The 6,000-nt window shown below is 52.7% G+C and overlaps 1 long non-coding RNA gene across 1 annotated transcript in view; it reads left to right on the top strand.

Moving 5' to 3' along the window:
* Positions 1-264: 264 nt before the first annotated feature.
* Positions 265-6,000, top strand: part of LOC113484113 — a 39,488-nt gene continuing 33,752 nt past the window's right edge. Inside the window, exon 1 of the long non-coding RNA XR_003399160.1 lies at positions 265-895. This is a non-coding gene — a long non-coding RNA (uncharacterized LOC113484113). The remainder of the gene's footprint in view (positions 896-6,000) is intronic.

Genomic DNA, 6,000 nt, shown 5'->3' with positions numbered 1-6,000 from the left:
AAAATAAACCTCCCAGGCTCTTTCCCCTCCGGTCAGAGGAGTCACCGAGATCTGTTGGCTGCGCTGGCCCAGTGCAGTCCTGCTCACCTGATTTATTATCTCTGCTCAGCACACAGTGAAGAGGATTCTTCCTGGGAAGAAAAGTTGGCAACTCAAGTCAGTCCCTTGGAAACAGCCAGTGTCTGTCTGAGCATTCATTCGAACGAGCAGAGAGAAAAAGGAAAAAAACTGTAGCAGAATTATTTTTTTAAATGGAGAAATTAAAGGCACTTGCAAAGCTGGACTGCAGCAAGGTAGTCAGTATTTCTGTTTGGGAAGGCTGGGACGGAGACCTGCAGAGATGAGTTTTGCATATTCAGAAAAGTAAACAGCAGAGTCAGCCTTGTTTTTTCTGCAGAATTACAGAAACCAGATATGGAAAAGACCTATTAACTCATCTTTCCATTTCCCTCCAGGGCAGAGCGGGATTGCTCCCTGGAGGAGATTATTTTTAGCACTCTGTCGAACAGAGTTTTCAACGTCTCATGACATGGGGGTTTCTCTTCCAGGGATTTAGATGTATGAATGATAAACCAGATTTTGCCAAAAGAAGGCTTGACCCAGACATGAAATGAGGATCAAAGCAGCGCTATGAGGTTCAGAAATGTTTGCCTGCATGTTTTCTTTTCTCTCTAACATGTTTCTGCATCTCTCTACAGCGAGCCTTGCCTGGGAAGGAAACAGAGGCAACGAAGCCCGGTTCTCCAGGGATTTTTGTTCTTACAGAAAAGAAGAAATGCGACAATTGCTCTGGAAGAAGCTTCACACGGGCACCTCACGTCCCAGGGAAACGTGGTACACGCTTGCATTTATGGGGAGAAAAAGAGGCACGGCACTGCTCGGTAAGCAGAAGGAGGTAAGCTGTGCCAGCGGCAATTCCTGGCAGGGGTTTGGGGTGACTGTGCTCCAGCACAGGCTCTGCAGGGAACCTGCTGAAACAGCACCCACTGGCCCCTCACCCGCGAATCTCCTGCCTGAGGGTCAAGGAGCTTTGAGCTCTCACACCCACAGTGTATTTTAAACATGGCTTGAATTAATGCCACAGCCTTGGTTGCCTCATCAGGGTCTGCTGCGGTCCTGCATGCCTTGCTGCAGCTGGGGCCATGCATCGCTTGCAGCTTCCCCTGTGCAGTCTCTCTCCCTCCATCCTGCACCTCTCTTTGATCATAAAAATTAAAATTGTTTTCAGCCTGTGAGCGTATTTTTGCTGCATGTGGGCTGGGTGATGCCAGCCGGGGGGGGGGTCTGACTCCCCAGGAGCCCTTGGCTTGGGGAAGCGGCTGCAGGACCCGGTGAAACCTGGTGTTTGCGCCCAGAGCAATTGCAAACAGTTTGCAAATGGTTTCAGTGGCTGTTTCAGTGTGAGGGGGAGGGAGAAAAGGGGGAGGAACTGGACTTGGATGCTGCCTCTGAAATGATTGTTTGCAGGCCAGTAATTCAGGTTGCAGACAAGGCCCCATTGACTCTCAGGCGAAGACAGGACGGTTCGGTTGTTAACCCTGGCGAACTGGTGGCTGCCTGCATGCTGAGAGGCGGACCCGCCGTGCGCTGGGCCAGGACATCGCCCCGAGCTGTCCCAGGGCCTGGCCCAGGTTTTGGGTACCCCATGCAACACGGCTGTGGGAACGTGCTTGAGATGCCAGGCAGGGAGGTTTGGAGCCTGGGGCATGGTGTGAGGGTGGCTCTTCCCAGCACCCTCGCCATCTCTTGACCTCAGCAACAGCACCCATGAGGTGTACAAGCAGGAGAGCATTCAGGGACAGGAATGCACCTCTGCCAGGCTCATGAGAGCATCTGCTGAGGGAGAGGAGTACCCTGAGGGCTGCTCCCCTGATCTGAGCACCCAGAACACCCCCTGGGCAACTCAGGGGGCTGCTGCAGGCACAGGGTGTGCACTGGGGTTTTGTAGGTCCTGCATCCCCACTAAGCAGTGGTATACACTGACAGGGGTTATCACAACTGCCACGGGATATTACAATGGCCACACACAGCCACAGGGTATCACAATGGCCATGCACTGTCATGGGGTGTCGCAACAGCCACTGGATATCGCAATGGCCACACACAGCTACGGGGTATCACAATGGCCATACACTGTCACAGGGTATTGCAATGGCCATGAGTTATTGCAATGGTCATGCATGGCCATGGGGTATCACAACCGTCACCCACTGCCATGGAATATCACAACAGCCTAAGTCCCAGACAGGTTTACTTCATGCTGCCAAAGGGTCTTGGCAGGATCATTCCCCTGAGGCTTCATTCCTTTGGGATTTGGGGCATTTCTCCCATGTTTCCTTTGACCTTTTTTCCCTCACAGCTCAGAGGAGGAGGAAATGTTTGTCTGTAAGAAGCAGGTCTCTGGCTGAATTCCCCTCCTGGGGGGGAACCTGTGTTAGTGAGAGGTTTAGTTTTATGCAGTTGTGCTTTGCCCAAAATCATTAGCTTAACATTATCACGGGGTAAGTCAACAAGTATGGAAAAATCTACCAAGGTTACATTTTACCCACTTTTCTTGCACCTTTGGAGATGAAACTCACATGATGCTGCTAAGTTCCAGTGATTTATTGGTGGGCTGAGAAGCTGGGTTTTAAATACTGCATCTCTGGGATGCTGGCAACCTTGCTTCCTATAAATCTAAACTAGTATTTCTAAGCCCTTTTATGCCAGCTGCTTTCATGTATTCAGAACCTTTTCCATGCAGTAGCCTATGAAAATATTGAACCGATGCCCAGAGCAACACCAGGATATGAAGGGGAAAACTTTAAGATGTTTTGTAACTATTTTTTAACAGAACCTGCCAAATCTTAATTTTTCCAGTTTACAAGTAAGAGCCTCTAACCATCTGTTTGCTGTCAACTGATGTTTGTTTGGAAAGGAATTTTATTATTTTTTTCCATCTCGCACTCCTGTTCTTACAACTAGTTTACTGAACTTCATAAATGTCAGCTTTCACAGTTGTTTTGTAAGCCAGTTATGATTTAGGATTTAATCAAAATTGAGCAGTCAGTGTCTTTAATCAATCTGAATGGAGATCAAAAACAAAGAAACGGAGACTGAAAAATGAAACATTTAATGTATCCCAACAGTCTTTGAAAGAGCCTTATTTCCAACATAATAGCTACCAGGAATCATTATAACAAACTTTAAAAAAAATACCCTCCAAAACTGCTTGTCGTGTTTTTTGAAAGATAAAAAGGGCTGAGGCAATTTAGGGCTTAAAAGCAATTCCAACCTTTTATCTCATTAAGTATTAAAAATAAACCAGCATCAGCCACTCTGTGGCTGCACCGTGCCGTGCCGCAGGGAGCTCTCGGCAGTAAGGACAGGGCTGCTGGTACCCAGACAACTCTTTCCTCTCCCCATTTCGCCTGTCCTGTGCCGCGGTGCCAGCGTGATGCACGTCAGAGCAATTCCTGGGGATTTTGGCCCCGGCACTGCTGCGGCCTGGCACCAGCCCTGCCTGTACACCGATTTACAGCGTGGAAATAAAAAGCGGGGAGGTGGGAAGTGCAGGCCTCGTTCCCCTGGCAACCCTCGGTCCCTCTCTGGCCTATGCGAGGCCCTGTGGGATGCTGCGCTCCGCGTTTTTGCCTCCTCCCAAGGCACCTCATCCCCAACGTGCTGTCAGGCGCTTGGCTCCCATGAGGGACCGGCCACGAAGAACCCAAGTCATCCCAGTGGGGATGAAATGACCCGGCATCTCCTCCGTGGTGGCCGTGTCCCTCGTTAGCTGGCATGACGGCTGCGGTTAGCCGGTGTGGGTCAGGAAAACCGAATTAATTGGGGTGGCAAGTGGAGCAATACCTGGATGAGTAATGAAAGAGCGGAACTGGACTCAGAAGGGCCTGTCAGTGCCTTGGCGCTGTGGCTGCTCCCGCCACCCCAGGGCGTGAGGAGGGTCACGTACGGCAGGGCCGTGCGGGCAGGGAGCAGGGCAGAGCGTCTGCGGCCCGGCCGGGCTCTCAGCCAGGCCTGGCTTAGCTCGGCTCAGCTTGACTTGGCTCGGTTTAGCCAGGCCTGGCTCGGGTTGGCTCAGCTCAGCACAGCTCGGCTCAAGTCGGTTCGGCTCAGCTCAGCCCAGCCAAGCCCGGTTTAGCCCGGCGCTGCCGGCCGCCCCCTGCCGACGGCCGGCCGGTGAGCAGCGGGAGGGCCTAGTTCCACAGCGGCCCCCTCCCAGCCCCGGCGCATGGTTTAACTCATGAGTTTTCCACCCCCACTGGAGCTCCCTCCACCAGCCATGCTGGCGCTACCGGGAGTGGGATGAGGCTTTGGGGACCCCCTGGCCTTGCTGTGTGTTTAATTTACAAGCCAGGCCCTGACCTTTAGATTCAAACCACCAAATTCTGCTTTGTGCTATGGGACTTTGCTGCTTCTCCCCTTTTTTTGGCTCGTAAGGCCCCATCCCTGGCTTGTTTGGGGGCTCTAGGATGGGCGGGTGCCTGCATGGGTGCTTGGGGGGTTAAAGGTCCCCCTCCTGGGGGACCCAGCACCCCCTCAGACCTCTCCAAAGAGAAGAGCTGCTCCTGAGCCCCCCAGGAACCTTTAATGGGCTGCGGGGCTTTTAGTAAGCAATCAGGCTTGGGCTGGTGGGAGCGCGGGGAGCATGACTCAGCCCAGGGGGGCCTCAGCCAACAGGAATTTGGATCTTCAGTTTGGCCACACTGAACAACTGCTCAGGGCAAAGACAAGCCCACACCTGCTGCTGTGCTTATGCAGCAGCCTGGTGGGGTCGAGGTGAGCTCTGGGAAGAGGAGACTGTCCCTGCACTGATGTCTCCTCTCTTGTTGCAGAGCATCCCCCTTCTGCTGCAGCGTTGGCTTCTGATAAATGCTTTGATTTAGCCTCAAGGTTTGTGTGGCAGCAGGAAAGCCTCATCCCGGGGTGTTGGGTTCCATTTGACATCAGCTCTTGGGTAAGGCACAGGAAGGAGTGGATCTGAGCTGTAAACAAAATCCCGTTCACCTCCTGAAGGTTTGTCCATGCAGAGGGGAAATACAGGGTGTCCTGCCTCATATCCCGGGGCACAGGCTTGCCAGGTTGTGGTGCTGCAGGCAAGCTTCTGTGTGCCAGGATGTGGCCCTTGCATTAGAAAGGGTAGTAAAGCTCTGCCCAGCTGTGGGCCTCCTCTAATTACATCACTGATGAGGGAGTCCTCACACCTGGTCCCTGCCTGTGGTGGAGATGGTGGCTGCTGGTGATCTCTGACTGATAGGGTTGCTCTGTGGTTTCCTGCTCTCCTGTAATTTTCATCCCAGTTAAAGCCAGGCTTAATGTTATTTCCACTCGCAAGCAGTTGCGTTGGGTCTTGGAGGCACAGGGAAGGTGCAAAGTGCTTCCGTGGAGCCAGGCCAGGGCTTTGCAGAGATGCCAGTGGTGTGAGAGCTGCCACCTCCAGCACTAGAGCCAACGAGCTGCATGATTGCATCCATGTCCTGCTGGGCTTAGGAAAACACCCCTGTGCCAGCCACGGAGCCCTTCAACCGCTCTTGGAGTACCAGCTCCCCGCAGAGGAGGAGAAGCTTTGCACCTCCCCAGGCAGGGACCGAACAGGGATGAGAAAATCTACCATGTGTAAAAGCTGCTGCACGCATCAGGCAGGTGAGAGGCTTTGTGAGCAGACATCCTGCAGCCACCACTGCCTCATGCCCTTGGTATTCCCTGTTTGCCACCATGGTTGGTGCTGGGTGCTGCCAATCCATAGTCGGTGTGCCGAGAACCTGGGTGCTGGCAAATAAGTGTTACCTGCATCAGGAAACAGCAGGGTTTATTCCTGCCTGAAACCCAGGCTCGGCGTCGCCTGGCCTTGCAACAAACAGCCAGCACTTGGCTGGTGCTACTCTATAAAATTCCCTCTGAATCGAGGGAAATGGGTTTTTAAAATCAGTTTTAAAGGCCTCCAGGGGCTCCACATATTCTCGCAGGCCTTCCTCTTTATTTGTCCCCTTATTGTAATCCCCT

Source organism: Athene cunicularia (genome assembly GCF_003259725.1).
Source record: "Athene cunicularia isolate RWA chromosome 10 unlocalized genomic scaffold, athCun1 chr10_part1, whole genome shotgun sequence".
Classification (NCBI taxonomy): domain Eukaryota; kingdom Metazoa; phylum Chordata; class Aves; order Strigiformes; family Strigidae; genus Athene; species Athene cunicularia.
This window is presented reverse-complemented; position numbering and strand designations above follow the sequence as displayed.